The sequence below is a fragment of the Vombatus ursinus genome, unplaced genomic scaffold (assembly GCF_900497805.2).
Source record: "Vombatus ursinus unplaced genomic scaffold, bare-nosed wombat genome assembly UNPS02014841.1, whole genome shotgun sequence".
Classification (NCBI taxonomy): Eukaryota; Metazoa; Chordata; class Mammalia; order Diprotodontia; family Vombatidae; genus Vombatus; species Vombatus ursinus.
Genome location: NW_020954619.1, coordinates 7,854,224 through 7,874,202, shown reverse-complemented (window position 1 = coordinate 7,874,202; position 19,979 = coordinate 7,854,224). Strand labels below are relative to the sequence as shown.

Sequence of the window (19,979 nt, the reverse complement as noted above, 5' to 3'; positions counted from 1 at the left end):
GAAGGAAGGAAGGAAGGAAGGAAGGAAGGAAGGAAGGAAGGAAGGAAGTAAGGAAGGAAGGAAGGAAGGAAGGAAGAATAAACAGAAGGAAGAAGGGAGGGAAGAGAAGGTTATATTTTTTCCTTATCTAAGATGGCTTTACTCCAAGAGTAGGGAACCTTCAGCCTCGAGACCACATGTGGCCCTTTAGGTCTTCCCCTTTGATTGAATTCAGACTCAGTTTGAGCCACACTTGAGGACCCCACCCTGCTATACTCTGTCTATGCTGTATGAAATTAATTAGGTTTCTGGAGACAAGTGGCTTTTAGATGAGAGAGCAGCAACTGCCTGGAGTACAACATGGAGGAGGAACACAATGACAGATACTATTTATTATTATTCAATATACTTATTTAAAATGCAAGAAAATTTTATATTCTATCGCACAAGATCAGCAAACAGTAAGTAAATATTTATTAAGCACTTTTTGCATGCAAGGCATTGTGTTAGGTGCTGAGAATACAAAGGTAAAAAAAGAATCACCAACCAGTCCCTGTCCTCGAGGAGCTTATATTCTGCTGTATATTTATTTTGTGACAAGTTAAATTGCATGTTACAAGGAAAGCTCTAAGTTTCTGGTAGACAGTAGCACAAAGGGGCCAACTTCTAATTGCTTAAAATTCACTAATGCTTTGGTTAGACCAGTTACTGTTAGAGACTTTAGATCAGACCTTCCTAACTTCTTTCTTTTGGTCACTGATCACTTTGAAAGTGTGATGAAGCCTATGGATCCCTTTTCAAAATAATATTTAAAACACATAAAGGAAAATATATAGAATTACAAAGGAAATCAAATATATTGAAATACAATTATTAAAGTATTTTTTAAGAAAGCAAACATTTATAGACCTCTGGTCAAGAAGCCTTGTTTTAGAGTATGTAGGTGCAGGCCTTGGGGACCAGTGTCAGCTCTGACTTTAGCTCATGGCCCGCACATACCTGGGGGTTAGGAACTAGGGGTTTGGAATGGGATGGGAATGGGTCTGTACTTCAGAGACTCATGACCAGACTGTTGGGTACCTTCCAGAGATCCCACACTACCACACACCTTGTCTAGTGTCCCAGCCTTGTAGTGCCAGAGATGATACAGCCAGATGCAGCTGTGCTCTAGTCCCTTCCTCTACCAAGGCCATGAGCTGGGCTCTGCTCCACTTGCAGACACATCTCTGGGTCTTAGGTTCAGGGATCCTGAGACCTCCCCCACCAAAAACTTCAAAGACCTTTGAATGCTCCAAGACATGAATTGTCTTGTAGTATTACCTAACTGTTTTTCTTATTTATGACTTGTCTTTCCATTTAAATGATAAATTCTTGGAGTACAAATAGGGACCTGAATCTTTTGAATCCAGACCTGAATGCTCCAAGTCTTTTGTGGCTCTGAGAAGTCTAATAACTTTCCAGAAATGATCTGGCTAATTAATGATCTAGCAGGGTACAAGGACTATCCCAAGGTCATACCGTTGGAATTATGCTCAGGAGGTAAAGCCACTGTAGCCATCTCTTCATCCAAGACACCAAGACACCTAACAAGAAATAGTAGAAGAGATGAGATTAATCTATTTCAAAAGGTAAAAGAACTTGAGATCTAACCCAAAATAATGGGTCTAGCAAAACTGAGTCTAATAAAAAAAATCAGAAACATCAAGAAGAGGCATTTGAACATTCCTGTGTGAGGAGAAAAAGCAAATGGGCAGGTTATTTAACTTGAAATCCTCCCCTAACAACAGAAATATAAGAAAGGTAACATGTATATATATTATATATATATATATATATACATATATACATACATATACAATATATACAACCACCAAGAAAAGCAGGAGTAACTAAAAAACTTATCTCATGTCTAGAGACTATAAAAAGGGAACCCCCACTAGAAATAGATGCCTATAGGGTTAAAAAGGGAATAGAACATCAAGGAGCTTCTTCCTAAAAGTACACAGCACCCTGTGTACTAAAGACAAAAATGGATGACCAAGGAGGGGGCAGGCTTCTATCATGACACTCCATCTGCAGGTAAATAAGTGTTTTGGTGGGATTAAATTGCAAAAGGAGAGTGCATATAAAAACAAGAGGGAAAGTGAAGGATAAAGGAAGATATGAAATGTATCCTAATCAGGTCCATGGTAAATAATAAAGGGAAAATCACTCCTGTAGAATCTCAGAAAAAAAAGATAACCCCTCTAATGTTGCTGAATTCATCATTTATCTACATCAATGGTTTGAGGGTAACCCAAAGAACATTTGTACAGTAATAATTATAATTGGCATTTATATAGTGATTTAAAATTTACAAAGTGATTTAAATATATTATCTCCCAGCAGTCCTGTGAGATTTTATTCCTGGTTATAGATGAGAAATGTTGAATGATACTTTCATAGGTACATGGTTTGCACATGCCAGAGGTAAAATTTGAACCCAGACCCTGCTAACTCTAAGTCCAGCACTTAATTCTATTCCACACTGCTTCTCAATAATATGTATCTCCTAATATTTCCCATCTTCCTCCAGGGCCTTCATTTGACACAATTGTCTCCTAAAATATAATCCTTCTTCTTCATATTAAGCATTACTTATTGATTATCCAAAAACATAGGTGACTTGGAAAGGTTTCAATTGACAGCATAGCCACATCATTTCTGCTTGTTCCCACACAAAGGAAATGACCATTCCCCTCAGACTACTAACAGCAGCTCCTGGGAAGGGAAAATGACAAATGGTCCTAGGTGCTACCTTGGTACCCAGTGTGGTGAAGTGCTGAGCTGTCTCAACACGTGTAGCTGCTTTCAGCTACAATCAAACAACCAATGTTTATTTAGCTCCTCCTATGTACCAAGTGCTAGGTGTTGGGGATAAAAATACAGAATAGACCCTGCCCTCAAGGAATTTAAATACCAAATTAGAGAATTTAATAAAAGATGCTTCCCAGTTTTTCCTTCTCTGTTTTCCCTTGGGGACCAAAATAATTTCTGAACCCCTTTCCATTTCTAATTAATTTCTTTGCTGATATTGCCTTGGCAGTATTTGCAAGATTCTACTGTTTCTACCTAAAAGCCAATAGAATGGATCTATTCTTTTTTCCTCATGTGGTATTTTAATGACATCAATATTTTGCCCACGCCCACCTGACCAGGCAAATTATCTGACCTGTTGGAGCCTCTGGAGACCAAAGAATCCCAGCCCTGATTTGGGAGGAGATACAGATCAATAAATTCACAAGATCCTCCTTTACATTCGGAGCAGTAGGGACCTGGAATCAGCCCAGGAATTTCTTCAGCGACTCTTTGCTATTTTCTGCACAAGGCAAGCACTTAGCACATAGTGTTTCTTAGCAATATATCCTGGATCCAAATGATAGCAACTTGGTTTTTTTCCATACATGTCTTATATTGGCTCAGGGTATAGCTGTATAAATCTCAAACCACAAAATTCTGCTCTGCAATTCCCCAGGCTGCTCATTTATTATTAATTACAACCGTTATTTATATAGAATGGCGGAGTTTTACGTCAAGACTAGAGCCCAGCCAGGACATAAAGCACTTGTACAAGCAGCTGAATAGTAAGAGGAACCTGAGGGACCTTTGGATGTCCTTCAGTCTCTATCTACTCTTAGCTCCCACTTTTTCTAGCTTTCCCCCACCTCTAAAGGGAGAAACAGATGAAAGTTGAAAAACAAGAGACAGAAAATGGATGGGGGTGGTAGATGAAAAGTGAAAGGGAAGAGTGTCTGGGATAAGTTCTTAAGCATCCATTTATTTTCCATGACCTTGCAATGGCAAAGGAGCAAAGGGGGCAATTGATATCAAATAATAAATCATTAAAATGTTAGAGCTACAAGGAACCATTTAGGTGGTCCCATCCAACCCCCTATATTTAGTAGGTGAATAAAGTGAGGACCCTCTAGTTAATCAATGAGAATTTGTTATAATACTTCTAGTAATGAATAATAAAAATAATTACATAATATAATATAAAATGATTATATATAATAATTATATCTTATATGAGATATAATTATATATAATGAATAATAAAAATAATTACATAATAAAAAAACTAGTATTTATTAAGTGCCTGCTATGTGCCAGGCACTATACTAATTATGGGGGATACAAAAAAAGGTCAAAAGCAGCCGTTGCTCTTGAGGAGTTTACAACCAACATATGATTAACTAGGTACAAGTGGAAAGGGATCTCAGAGGGGAAGGTATTAGTGTCTGGGGAAACTGGGAAAGGTTTCCTGCAAAAGGTGGAATTTAGTTTTGAAGGAAGCCAAAGGAGGGGAAGGGGAGGAGAGGGAGCATCCTGGATAAGCATTTATATTGTGCCTACTATGTGCCAAGCACTATACTAAGTGCTTTTTATAAATATTATCTCCTTTGATCTTTAAAGAAATTAAAGCTATCTATAGTCATATGAAAAAAAATGCTCTAAATCTCTATTGATTAGAGAAATACAAATTAAAACAACTCTGAGGTACCACATCACACCTATCAGAATGGCTAACTTGACAAAACATGAAAATGATAAATGTTGGAGAAGATGTGTGAAAATTGGAACACTAATGCATTGTTGGTGGAGTTGTGAAGAGCAATTTGGTACTATGCCCAAAGGGCTATAACACTGTACATACCCTCTGATCCAGCAATACCTCTATTCTGAAGAGATCATAAAAAAGGAAAAGGACCCACATGTACAAAAATATTTATAGCAACTCTTCATGTGGTAGCAAAGAATTGGAAGTTGAAGGGATGCCCATCAATTGGGGAATGCCTGAACATGTTGTGGTATATGAACGAAATGTAATGCTATTGTTCCATAAGAAATGCTGAGCAGGAGATTTTAGAAAAACCTAGAAAGACTTACATGAACTGATGCTGAGTGAAGTGAGTAGAACCAAGAGAACATTGTACACAGTAACAGCCACATTGTGCGATGACAAACTTTGATTGACTTAGCTCTTCTCAGCAATGCAACAATCTAAGATAATTCCAAAAGATTCATGTTGTAAAATGCTATCCACATCCAGAGAAAGAACTATGGAGTCTGAATCCAAGCATACTATTTTCTCTTTGTTTTTCTTTCTCATGGTTTTTCCCTTTTGTTCGGATCCTTCTTTTACAACATGACTAATACAGAAATATGTTTAATATGAGTATACATGTATAGCCTATATCAGATTTCATGCCATCTTGGGAAGGGGGGAGGAGAGGAAGAGGAAAACATTTAAAACTCAAAATCTTATAAAAGTGAATGCTGAAAACTAAAAACAAACAAATAAATAACAAAAAATATAAAAAGACTGAACAGGTAGGAAAGGATCAGGTTGTTCAAAAAGAAAACTTTACATTTGAACATAGAGGTAATAGGGAACCACTGAATTTTAACATGTGGTACACGGAGAGGGTAACATGATCAGATATAGGCTTTAGGAAAAATCACTTTGAAGACTGAGTGGAGGATGCACTGGAGTAAAGACAGACTTGAGGCAGGGAGACCAATTAGAAAGCCAAGAGGTGATGAGACCCTGAAATAAGGTGGTGGCTGTATGAGTGAAAGAAAGAGAGGTGAAGGTAGGAAAGATGAGTTGTGACAAGAGTTACATATATAGGGTAGGCGAGAATGAGAATTTGATAATAACACCTAGGTTTTGAGCTTGGATGACTGGCAGGATGGTAGTACCTTTGACAGTAACAGAGTAGTTGTGAAAAGGGAAGAAGAAAGAATTAATTCTGTTTAGGGTATGTTGAGTCTGATGTGTCTTGAGATGTCCCAAAGAAAATTGGTGATGCAACATTAGCTAAGCAGAGGGGTTAACAGATGTGGGAATCATCTGCTTAGAGATGATCATTGAATCTAATAGAATTTGATGAACTCACTGAGTGAGATAGTATTTGAAAAAAGAGAAGAGGGCCAAGACAGAGCCTTGGATGTGACACGAATGGAGAACCAATGAAGGAGACCGAAAACAATAACTAAGCTAGGTAGGAGGGAAACCAGGAAAGGACAATATCATGGAAACCTTAAATGATTTGCTAATGTTCATAGTGGGGGTGGGGGGTGAGTGGCAGTGTTTCAAGGTGGAGTGGAGTGGTAGCCAAGGAAAGATAGGAAGTTCAATGCAATGATACCATAATTATCTTTTTATTAATAGAAAGGAAAGAATCCTGGACTTAAAGTCAAGATAAAACTGGGATCAAATCCCTATTCTGACAATATGTTTATGGACAATTTGCTTAACTTCTCTAAGACTCTGTTCTTCATCTATGAAATGAGGTTAATTAAGCCTGTAGTACCTATCTCCTAGGCTTCTTATGAGGAACAAATGAAATAATGCATAGAAAGTGCTTGAAACCATCAAAGAGTCATACAATAATGATAATTGATTGATTCTTAGCTCAAGATCCTTCTACCAGCCCTATACTAGAAGGTAGCTCTAAGGAATTTATGTTCCAATTAATGGATATAGTGTATAATTTGAGAGGGAGCTATGTAGGCCTATCCCAAACAATCAACCTTTCCATCATTCATCCTTCCATTAAAGTTCAATTTGTTTGGGTTCAAAAATATCCTTGTACCCTTTTCCACTTTTGGATTTCAAGGACAGAAAAACAACCATAGTGTGAAGTAATAATCACTTCCCCAAAAGGATACAAAGATATATTTATTTATTCCTCACTACCAAATCTGAATTTCAATACTGTTCTAAGAAATAAAGGGAACACATGATGACAGTCTCAGAAATTGATTCTATCCAGTACTGGACATCAATTCTAAGTGATATGGTTTGTGTGGGTTTTATACTAAGACAAAGGGAGCTAGAACCTTTTAGAAATGAATCAATCTAGGATAAGTAGAACCTACTCACTTTGGAATCATAAGCTGTCTAAGAAAAAAAAATGGAACTGCAAGAACTCCTTTGGCGTCAGGGGATGCACCAACAAATCAATCATCCTGGCTGATTCTGTTTAAATATCTTTCCTCCTTCCTCTTGTGGGGAAGATAGGGGCCTTATCTAACCAATCTGCATCATCCTATAAAATGCAAATTCGCCAAGTGGGGAGGAGTCAAAACTTAAGTTTGTTGTCAACTAATATCCTAGTTATCAGTTAGCATCCCAAAAGTGATAATGAGTAGAGACCTGGAGAGTGAGAATGGTGCATATAGAATATGAGGTCAGTGATGATGAAGGGTGTCCAATCCTCTCAATTTATCAGAAGAAGAAAGCATTGATCTGAGGGTTGGGAGAACAAACAAAGGAAATTTCTCTTCCTCCTAGTCCTTCTGAGGACGCTGAAATAAATGGCTAATTTAGTTGCTGAGCCACAATCAGGGATCTTTGAAAGATCATGAAGGATTAGAGAATTGTTGCAGCATTGCAGAAGACAAAGTCTTCTCTTGATTTAAAAAAAAAAGGTGAAGAAAATGGGGTCTGTAAATTGTGGGCTAGTAAGCTTGACTGATTCTTGGACAGATTGTAAATGCTATTTTTAAATGGTAATAGAAAATATCTAGAAAAGAAAGAAGTGATCTCAAAGGGCCAACATGGCTAAATCAAGAATAGGTCATGTCAGACTCACTTCACTTCCTTTTTGACAGTATTACCAGATCTTGCAGGTCATCAGAATGTTGTAGACAGTTTACTTAGATTTTGGCAAAGTATTAAACAAAGTCTGGGTGGAGACATTTTTGTTATCTAATGTGGATTTGAACAAATAAAATAATAAGAACCAGTTTTCTTTGCAATTTTTGCTAACCTTTCTAGCTCTTCAATTAGCTCTTCAATTTAGCTCTAATCAAATAAAGGATCAAGCTCCTTTTATAGTAGTCAGACTCTGATATATACGTATACATACATAAATACATATACATACGTGTGTGTGTGTGTGTGTGTGTGTGTGTGTGTGAGCGCGCGCACGTGAGCGTATGATCCTGGGCAAATCACATAACCTCATCTTGCCTTTGTAAAAAAAAAAATTGTCCTACCTTTCTCACTATATTAAGACAAGGGTATCATGGAAAGCCCTGAAATATTTCAAGAGAAAGTTGCTGATTTTGTAATTAGAGTGTTAGAAATACATTTGACTACCCTGATATCTACCTTTGCTAATTGTATTGCTGCACAACACTTCACAACACTTTACTAATCTGTTACCCCTGAAGTAGTTCTCTGCTGTTTTGAATCAGTTGTGTTGAACAGCTACAAAACCCCTTATTTATTGCTACTTAAAAATACTTAAATTTAAATGAGCAGAATTTTCAACCACATATTTCAGTCCATAATTGAATTCTATCTGGAGTGAAATTATTTCTAGCTTCATTGCACCTCTTTTACAGAGGATTAGAAGAATGAGAAAATGTGGGAGTTAGGTGGGCTAAACCCTTAGAAACTAGTGATGTTCAAGTGGATAGAGCCTTTCTAGGACTTCTTAATACATTTCTACTTAGAAACACAATTGAAGACCCAAAAGTATAGTATCCACTTAATTGCATATCTTTCTGCATAATTTTTCATGGACCCAATTAATTGTATACCTTGGGGAACCAGAAGATTTCATTGATTTCCAGTGCTTTCAGAGAGATTTCAACTTTTCAACAGACCAATGACTTCGTTGATGTGGGTACTACTATTCTTTTAAATCTTGATCCATCTGTGATGATTTCTCATCCCGGTCAACTTTTGTCCATACTCAAGATTCAAATGGATCTTTCATCTCATCATTTTGTAAGTTCTCTCTACTGAGACAGATTTCAATCTGTCCAAATATACTGAGTCACTCTTACCTATGTCTTCCCATAAGTTCACCATAGAGGATTCAATCGGTATAATGGAAGTCTCCCTCAAGTTCTCATGATATTTTGTGGTTATTAGGAGAGGCTGTCCATCCATCATCTCTTACCCTCTCCATATGACTAGTCTATCTTCTTTTCCTATCACAAAATTCCTTGATGACACCTTTTAATCCTATTTTTAAGAGTTCCTTTTTGGTTATAGGTTGCAACCTGCTCATGTCCACCACATGCCTTTCCATTGGTCTCCATGAAATATTAATATTCAATTTTTTTTGAAATGTAGTCAATGTTTTTTTTCTGCCATATAGCAACCTAAAGTAGAATGTTGGCATTAAAAATGGAAAGCCTTGCTTTCAAGAGAAAGTAGCTTTTTAAAAAAGTATCAAAACTTCCCAAAGGTAATCCAGGCTTCTTTCCTCCTCTTGTTGAAATTGGATGTTAATTTGTCATCCATTTGTACTGTTTTCCCCAAACATACATACTAATAGACAAACTCTATAGGTTATCTATCCAAATGCATGTTACAATCTGGGCAATAGGCATTCTTGGCTTTTACAGAATACATAGTCAGGCTAAATGCTTTGAGTAATTACAGATCTCTTTCAGGAGATGCCCAATGTTTCAGGGCTTAACACAATCAGTATAATGTCACCTGCAAACAGAGGGATTTAGAAGACTACATTCATTATCCATGGAGAATTCTTTTTCAACATGAACTCTGTGCTGAATCCCTTTATCATAGTGGCAAACACCTTTGGCAAACCGACATCTTCTTGGTTTATGCTTTTCCTGTTGCTTATAATCATCAAATAGTGTTATTTTTGCTATTAAATCTTTCAAGGAATCTTGAACAATTTTCATGTATGGATAGGGAACACTTTGTTGAAAAAAGTACTTTGCTGAGTCAGATGGTTTTTGTAATAAAAAATAAGTACAATAAGATCTTATATTCTCTACATATTTCAGTCAACCAAAAATGGTAAAGATTTTTTTGTTCAGTCATTTCTGACTCTTCATTACCCCAGTTAGGATTTTCTTGACAAAGATACTGGAGTAGTTTGCCATTTCCTTCTCCAGCTCATTTTATAGATGAGGAAACTGAAGCCAATGGGGTTAAGTGACTTGCTAGCATCACACAACTAGTAAGTGTCTGAGGCCAGATTTGAACTGACAAAACATGAGTCTTTCTGACTCCTGACCCAGCACTCTATCCACTGTACCACCTAGCTATCAGGATGTAACCTGTTGTTAATTATCATCTATGAAGGTCTACTTTTTCCCTATTACCCTCATTAAGGATGCCCTTGATTCATGCATAGATAAGAGAGTAGGCATATAGATAAGTAGTCAGTGATTTTCTCTCCATTATCTTGTTTGTTTGCATTAAGATCTGAGATTTTTTCCCTCATAACTTTGGTGTCTCTTTCTCCTTCATATACCGTGTATAACTCCAAAAACAACTGCATTGACTTTAGGATGAATCTCCTTCTTCCTAAGTTGGGTCTAATACATATCTCTGTCAGATGGCTGCTGCCAAGTGTACCATGAATACTAGAACCTGAAGCTAGGGGAGAGCCATTAGGGGTATAGCTCACAGTCCCATGGGAGTTGCTGAAATCAGTGTCCTATGGCTATATAAGTGGGAATTGGTCATGAAGAAAACCCTGGTCTCTGGCCTTCAGGATGGCATCTGTCAGCTTCTTATGCTGCTTCATACAAATGCCTTTGTGTAGGGCCTAGAAGTTGACACCTGTGTGAGGACAGAAAAGTTGCTTCAATAGCTTCCCATTTCTAAAGTCCACATGGATCCTGCCAGGTGGGGCAAGGATTCCCAGCAACTTTGTTCCCATGAATGCATGTCTTAAGAATTTGTTGTGATAGAATGCTACCTTTGGGGTTGTATTATAGTTACTCCAGACTAGGCAGGAGCCATATTCAACCAGTATTCTTCTGTCTCCAGATTTTCCCAGGGAAACATCATTATAGGAGAGAAAAGTAGAAGATTCCTTCTCAGAGGAAATTTTGGTGCATAGAGTCTTGGGAGGGGAAGGGAGTAGTCTGCACCCAGCAGATAGGCCTGATAGGTGTGAGGACTGGTAGTTGCCTGAGCAGTATGGTTAGAAGATAGATTACCACCTTGGTGTATAACTAAAGTAATAGTTTCTCTCTGCTTTATGAAGCCTAGTTCATATCCTTCCATAAATCTGCCACAGATGTTTTATCCAACATGCTATATATGAGTTGGGTGGCAAAATAGGATGGTATGATTTTATGAGGGAAAATGACATAAAAAGGTTACTCTTTGAGGATAGTATGTCAAAAGGCAATAAGATAGGGAGACTACAAGAAAGAAGTAGGATGGGCTTTTCCCTAATTGCTGTCTTTCTAAGCACTGTCTATTGGTACTCTAAAGATAACTTTTCTATCTTGTGAAAGAGAATTTTACAGGTTCAAGGAATTCAAGAGTTAACAGTTTGAAATATCTATCATAAACTTAATGATAGGCATAGAATAAACTCCTTTTGGTCATTTGGTCCCATCAAGAACAGTGAGAAGTTATTGTGAATGGCTATGAACCATTTCTCTGGTTGACTTGCCCTGAAATAGCCTGATATTGGTAGAAATTTATCATGTTGGGAAAGATTGGTTGATGGTGAGACCAAGATTGAATATCCTTTCTGATGACTAAGTACTTTGTTTGTTAGGGCTAGGAAAATGGATTCATATAGTAGCCTTAATAAATACTGGTTAATTTGTTGAAAGAGATTCAATGCATGAAGGTCACCATGATGGTGAAACTTTGAGTCCTTTATGTAAGTAAATCAATACAGAACTAATTTCATACTGGTTGGATCAAAAGAAGAGATAGATAAGTAATGTGGCAAATTGATCATGTCTGGTACAGAAACAAGATGTAGTAGCAATGGAGGATTTCAGATATCTAGGTATATGTTGGAGCTTCCTCTCTGTCTAAAACAGAAGAGCTAACTTCTTTGCTTGTCTTAATGATCATTTGATCTTCTAAAAGCTGAAGGAACCAATTAAGATAGCTTCTATATTGGATCTTATTCTCAACAGCAAAAAAAACAAAAGGTTCTGAGAAAAAATTGGTAGGCTCTCCTGGATGAAAACTCTGTAGGGGAAGTTAGCTATGGTAAGAAATTTTTAAAATGAAATTCTGAAGACTCCAAAAGAAAAAAAATGTCATTGAGGAAGAATATGGAGAATTGTCTGAAGAGACAGAGTGAATGCACCAACCAGCTTAGATTTTGAAATTCCTCGATGGGATTGTAATTTCCTTAAGAACAAAGACTATCTCATTTTCCTCTTTCTATCCCCAGGTCCTAATTCAGTACCTGGCACATAGCACATACTTACTACATCGTTGATGATTGACTGATGTAGTTGATGAAAGAAAGGTAACACTCGGGATGAATACAAAAGTATGATAAGATATTACAAATGTAGCTAGCAGAAGTACTAAACCAAAGAAAGAGCTGAGGTTGGTGAGAAAAATCAAGATATACAGTAGTTTATTAGAAAAAAAAAAGCTGCTTTGATTTGGAGAAAAGCATCAAAGAAGAAATAGGAGATAGGGAGATAATATTCTCTCCTTCTCCCTCTCCCTCTGTAGCCATGTTATAGCACCACTCCCAGAAGAAAGTAAACACCGTTAGAACAGTTTTGGTTTTGTCTTCATATCTTGAGCACCTCCTACATTTCCTGGCATGTAATAGATGCTTAATAAATACTTGCTAATTCAAAAGGAAGGGACAGGGCTTGTGAACAATGATCATGGATGACAGACAGAAGGTGGAACTGTTTAGTTCCTGTTTTGTTTCCACAGTCTCTGCCAAGGAGAATGATCTTCAAACTAGAAAGGACAGAACAAAAATAGCTAATAGGTACATGATATTTGAGATGAGTAAGGAGATAATTAGGAAACACTTAGCTGACCTTGATATATACAAGTCACTTGTTATCTCAGACAAACTACATCTATGGATGCTGGAAAACTTTCCAGATGTGATCGATGAACCATTTATCAGTTACCTTGGATAGATAACCCCAGACATTCCAGAAGGCAGAGATGAGGAGAGAGGGCATTTCAAGTATGTGTGCCAGCAAGGGCAAAGGCAAAAGAGATCAGAAATAGAATGTTATGAGTGAGAAAAAGCAAGAGGGTCAGTTTGGCTGGACCATATAGAGTGTGTGAATGGGAATAATGTAAAATAAGGCTGGGAAGACAAGATGGGCCCAAATTGTACAGAACTTTAAATGTCAAATAAGAGGCTGACAAATCACCACATATAATAACTGTACCTAACAATGTATACAGAAGGGCACAACCATTTACTTAGCACCTACTGTGTGTCAGGAGCTGTTCTAAGCATTATACAAATATGATCTCATATGATCCTCACAACAACCCTGTTAGGTAGGTGCTGTAATTAGCCTCATTTTAGAGTTGAAGAAACTGAGGCAGAGACTTACCCAGAGTCACACAGGTAGTAAGTGCCTGAAATAGAATTTGAATTCAGGTCTTTCTGACTCTTGGCCCAGGAGTCTATTCATTATACCACTTAATAGCCTCATTTCTCTTTCCTATGGGAGGGCATGTATGTTTCATTATCTGTTTTTTTCTGATTCTTCACTTGCTTTTCAACCCTCACAGGATGAATTTCTTTTGCTGAGATTTCCAGTTGCCTTATTGTAGTTGTGAATATTATTCCTTTGGTTCTGCTTACTTTGTTTTCTTTTCTTTTTCTTTTTTGTGAGGCAATCAGGGTTAAGTGATTTGCCCAGGGTCACACAGTTGGTAAGTGTCAGTGTCTGAGGCCAGATTTAAACTCAGGTCCTCCTAACTCCAGGGTCAGTGCTCTATCCACTGCACTACCTTCCTGCCCCAAGTTCTGCTTATTTCACTCTGCATTAATTCTCTGTCCTTCATATTTTTAATTTCTTACTACGCAATACTAATCCAATCTACACAGACATATTTTTTCAACCTTTCCCAGTTAATTTTAAGCCACATGTTTTCCATTTCTTTGCTATCACAAAGAGTTCCCTTATGAATGTTTTAGTATATTGGATTTTTTTTAAACTTCCTTTTTTGTAATCCAGAAATTGTTTTGCTGGATTCCTGAATATAGACAATTTAGTCATTTTGCTAACATACATCCAAATGCATTGCTAGAATACTTGAACCAATTCAGAGCTCCATCAAAAGTGTTTCTGTCTTCCCATCGTTTAATGGTATAAAGCAAAATCTCCATTTCCTTTTTTTCTCTTATGATTAATTATTTGGAACAAGTTTTCATATGGTCATTTGTAGTTTACAATTCATTTAGAAACTGTTTTCCCATGTTGTTTGTTCATATATCTATTAGGGGACTGGCACTTGGTATAATATCTTTGTGTCAATCAATTCTTTATTATACATCTTAGGTTTTTGTTGCAAATATTTCCCCATGTTACAATTTCTCTTTGAATTCTCTATTAGTTTTATTCATGTGATTTTTGAAAATTTTAGGTAGATAAAAATAACCTATTGTATCTTTTATGATTTACTTTATCCCTTGATTAATTAAGAATTTTCCCCCTCACTACAGTTTTGAAAGGCCTTATCTTATCCCTATCTAAATGTTTATGATGTCATCTTTTATATTCAGGTCAGTTACTCACTTTGGTATATGGTATAAGTCATTGATCTAAGCTCAATTTCTATCAAACTGCTTCCCAATTTCTTAGCAATTCTTAGGAAAAAAGGGGTTTTTCTCCAGTAATTTGTTTGTAGCTTTATCAAACACTAGATTACTGGTTTTGATTGCTTTGTTTTCTTGCTTACCTAATTGATTTTACTAATATATTTTTTCATTTTTTAACCAACATCAAATGGATTTTTATAACTAGCACTTTAAAATATACATTGAATTCTGGTGAAATTGTATATTCTTAATTAGTACCTTTTCTCATTTTTCTCCCTTGAGTCCTTTACAAATACTTTTCTTACCAATTATCAATAACCCTTAATATTTCAGCATATATTGAGCAAAAAAGATTGCACATGAAGCTGTGATCTTCTGTTTTATATGCTTTGTTTTAAAACATTAAATTTATATGTAGTAATGAAATTACTCTGGTTATATTTATTTCTGAATTTTTGTTGTCATTTGTAAATTTTAATTTTTATTGATACTATTTTTGTCTTCTTTTAAAAAGTATTGCAACTCTATCACTACTTAATATCATGTAAAACCACTCCACATGTCTAAAAGTGTTCTGTACCTCTGATCAATCACCTCCCTGCTGAGAAATCATTGGCATGCTTCAATATCAGCATTCTAAAATTATTTTTCACCTTGATTAGAGTTCCATAGTCTTTCTAGTTTAAACTTTTTGTTATTCAAAAAAAAGATTTTATTATTGTTTTGTCCAGTTCAGCAAGCTATCCCATTGGTAATTTCATGCATAAAGTGCTAAATCCATACATTAAATTAGGTAACATCATAATTTTCATTATATTAGTATAGCCCAACAATGAGCAGTGAATGACTTTCCAATTATTTTATCTCCCTTTTCTGAAAAGTGTGTTATAGTTCTTTCTATGTGAATCTTGTGTGTGTCTTGGTGAGTTAAATTCTGAACAATTCATGCATTTTGTGATTATTTTGAATATAGTTCCTCTTTGTGTTTCTTCTCAGGTTCTAAGATTACTATATAGAACTGATGGTTTATTTTTGTGAATTTAGTTTTTTCTCCTGCTACCTTACTGAAGCTATTAGTCATTTCAATTTCTTTCCTGATTCTCTGTAATTTTTTGAATATATGATCATGTCATCATGCCATCTGACTCTACTTTGCAAATATTTATACCTTTAATTTTGTTCTCTTGTTTTATTTTTGTAGCTAGTTTTTTTAGAACTGTATAGATCAGTGTTGTGAAGAGGGAGTTGGCAGAATATTTGATGAAGTTTCTCATACTGGTCTTGGGAAATAGATATGAAGATATTGTTTAGGCAATAGTGGAGTTGGGTGGATAAGATTAAGTCAGACATAAACAATAGTCCTTAATCATCCAATGCCATGCTGGAAGGAGTTCTCTAGGGGACTGCTCTTACAATCTGTGCTTTACCTTGTATTGTTTTGCATTGTTTCCAGTGATTTAGATAAAGCATTGATAGCATAATTCTCCAATTTGGAGATGACACAAAGCTCAGAGAGTTACAGGGATAACTAACATGATGAATGATGGAGTCAGGATCCAAAAAGATTATAATAAAAACATTGGGCTAAATTGAATGAAATTAAATTTTATAGGGATAAATAGAAAGTCTTACATTTAGGTTGAAAAATTAACTTCATAAGTGCAAGATAGGGGAGTTTTGGTTAGATAGTAGTTCCTCTGAAAAAATCCTGGGAGCCTTAGTGGACTGCAAGCTCATGGGCAAGTTTAGTATCCACAGTATAATGTAGTAGTCAAAAAAACCAAAACAAAACAAAACAAAATCCCTAATGGAATCCTAGGCTACATTAAGAGAAGCACAGTGTATAGGAGTAGTGTCAAAATCAAATAGAAATGTGGGTACTAATTTGTACAAAGAGATCTTTGTATAATAAACATATTGGCTTAGTTTTAAAATATAATATTAACTATGTTTTATTATATTTTTGTTTTATTAAATATGTCCCAACTATGTTTTAATCTGTACTTGGGAGTATTGCAAGTCAGCTGTGTCTTTGACACTACTGATGTATAGGATTAGAGATATAATATTTCTGCATTCATCTAGAGTACTATTCCCAAGTCATACCATAACCACAGTATTATGTTCAGGTCTAGGTGCCATAACTTTAGAAGATCATGTCATATAATGATCAGTCCAAGGAACTGGGGATGTTAAGCCTGGCTAAGACTTAGACAGAGGATAATACCTGTTACAGAATATTTGAAGGGCTGTAACATAGAAGAGGAAGTAAACTTGTTCTGTTTGGATATAGAAGGAAGAACTGGGCCTCCGTTTTCTGACCTGAAAAACAAGGGTATTGAATGAACTGACTTTTGATATCTCGTCTACCTATAAATCCCTGAACCTGTAAATAGAAGTTGCAAAGAAGAAAAATTAGGCTTAATTTTAAGGGAAAAAAACTTCATAACAATTAGCACAGTCCCAAACTATAATGGGTTGCTTCTTCCTCAGTAAAGTTCTGGGTGATTGGGAGGATGGTGGTGCCCTTGACAGCAGGAAGGCCAGCTGATGAACCCTGTGGCTGGTGGAAACCCCCATGGAGCTGGCTCCAAGTTTTAAATGGAAAGTAGAGTTTATATCTTATTCTAGAGGCAATAGGGAACCACTGGAATTTACTAAGTAAGGGCTGGCATGGTCAGACCTACATTTTAGAAAAATCATCTTGGTGGCTAAGTAGAGGATGGATTAGACTAGAGAAAAGTTTGAGGTAGAGAGACCAAATAAGAGCCCATTTTAAGCCTAGGCAATTTTTGCCTAGACTATCAGGCTATTACATTGATGGGTGATGAGAGCTTGAACTAGGATGGTAGCTCTGTTTGTAGAGAAGAAACATGCACGACATGTTGTGGATACAGAGACAACAAGGTTTGTCAACTGTGGATATATGGGGTAAATAAGAGTAGAAAGTCAAAGATGGACCTGAAGATGCAAACTTGGTGAGTTGGATGGTAATGCTCTCAATATAATAGAAAAGTTCCAGATAAGGAAATTCCGAAGAGAGGTCTCTTCAAGGGAAAAGATGAGCTTAGCTTTAGACATGCTGAGTTTGAGATGTCTTATGATTGAGATTATAGAATATACAATAAGTACTTTGTGTTAGGGAACTAGGCCTCAGGAGAGACACTAGGTAGATCTGGATTTATAGATCTGAGAGACATCTGCATAGAGATAATTGAACCCATAGAAGCTATCTGGTCACTAATCCTTATCCTTCTTGAATTCTCTGCAGCTTTTAAATCTTTTTATCATCTTAAGTTTTCATGACATTTCTCTCTTCTGGTTCTCCTGATACCTGTCTACCTCACTCCTTCTCAGTCAATTCTGTTGAATTTTCATTCAGATCATGCTCGCTAAATTTTATACCACAGGGCTCCGTCTTAAGCTAGCTCTTTTCTTTTTCCTCAATTACTTCAGTTGGTGATTTGATCAGTTCCCATGGATTGAGTCATCATCTGTGCAGATGATTTTCAGATTTGTTTATCCAGGCTTAACCTCTCTTCTGTCCTATAGTCTTATATCTCCAACTGGCTCTTAGACAACTAGAACAAGATTTCCTGTAGACATCTTAAACTAGGCATGTCCAAACTGAATTCATTATCTTTCCTATTTTTTTCAAGGGCAGCAACCTATTTCCCTTGGCTCACAACCTAGATGTCATCCTCAGCTCCTCCCTTTCTCTCAACCCCCCCGCCCACATCCAATCAATTGCCAAGTCCTGTCAATGCTACCTCTGTAACATTTCTCATATGTATACATAGATACACATACACACACACGCGCACACACACACACACACACACATATATATATATATACACACACACGCACATACACACACACATACACACACACACACACACACACACACACACATATCCCCTTCTCTCTTCTGATATTGCCACTACTCCCATTTTGGCTTTCATCCTCTCGTCTGGACTGTTGCAATAGCCTTCTGGTTGTCCCCATGCCACAAGTCTCTCCACAGTCCAGTCTACTTTCCACTTGGAGGTCAGATTAAATTTCCTAAAGCACAGATCTGATAATGTCACGTCCCTATTCAATTAACTCAAGTGACTCTCTCATCTCCAGGATAAAATATAAAATCTTTTATTTGGTTTTGAAAGTCCTTCATAACCTGACTCTTTTCTACCTCCAATCTTCTTGTACCTTATATATACCCTGACATTTACTCTGTTATCCAGTGACACTTGCCTCCCTTCTGTTTTTTTTTTTTCCCAAAAGCTAGTCCATCTTCAGACTCTGGGCATTTTTACTGGCTGTCTTCCATACCTGGAATTCTCTCTTTCTTCATCTCCATCTCTTTACTTTTCTGCCATCCTTCAAGCTGTACCTAAAATCCCACTTTCTATAAGATTTTCCCAGTCCTCATTAATGCTAATAATTTCCCTCTGTGATTAGCTCCAATTTATTCTTCCCATATCTTGTTAGCACATGGTTATGTTCATGTTTTCTCCCCCCTTTGACTGAGCTTCTTGAGTGTAGGGAGTGTCTTTTTGTTTTTCTTTGTCTCCCCAGCACTTAGCACAGAGTTTGGCATATAGTAAGGGATTAATAAATGCTTATTGCCTGACTAAGAGGAAATTCAAGAACAGAGCGTCAGGGTACCACCACCATTAGTGGATGTGACACAGATGACAACTTAGGAAAAGAGACTGTAAGGAGTGAAGCAAAAATAATGATAAAAGAAAGCCTGATTTCCATATAAACAAAATATATTTATCTTGAAAACAGAATGCATAGAAACAGCTTGAGGACTGTACATCTCCCAGAAGAACACATCAAACCTAAGCACCACAATTTAAGGAATTATATAGCGAAGTTTCCCAGAACTTTTTAACACAGAAAACAAATTACCAATTGAAAAAAGCCTTAGCTCACCTCCAGAAGAAGAAAAAAAAACACAACTATAGTGCAGATTTCAAGGCATACAATGGTTATATTTTACAATTCCAATGACAAATTTTGTAAGTGACCAGTAGAAAGACCTTCAAATGTTAAGGAAAGGATGTAGAATAATAGAATACTATTCTATGCCTGGAAGCCAAAGGAGGGAATGGAATTATGTACCACAAAGGAGTTCAAGAATCACCCCCAACTTGGCATATTCTGAAAACCCAAGCCTAACTATAAATTTAAAAAAAATTAACATTCATTTAAAACAGGTATTTGAAAGAAATCCTTACATAGAAAATCAGATTATATGCCACAGATGACAGAAACAAGATAGGTAAACAAACATAGCAACAAAGAAGGCACTGGTAATAAAGTAAAATGCCCCAGGAAAAAAGAGGGAAAAAAACCTCAAAAGGGAAAGAGAATTATGGGGTTAACAACAACAACCACAAGAGGAGTCATTAAGAGATTTCTTTCTAA

At 36.5% G+C, this 19,979-nt stretch overlaps 1 pseudogene; it reads right to left on the bottom strand.

Annotated features, from left to right (window-relative positions):
• Positions 1–10,338: 10,338 nt before the first annotated feature.
• Positions 10,339–12,942, bottom strand: LOC114026564 (annotated as a pseudogene).
• Positions 12,943–19,979: the final 7,037 nt, after the last annotated feature.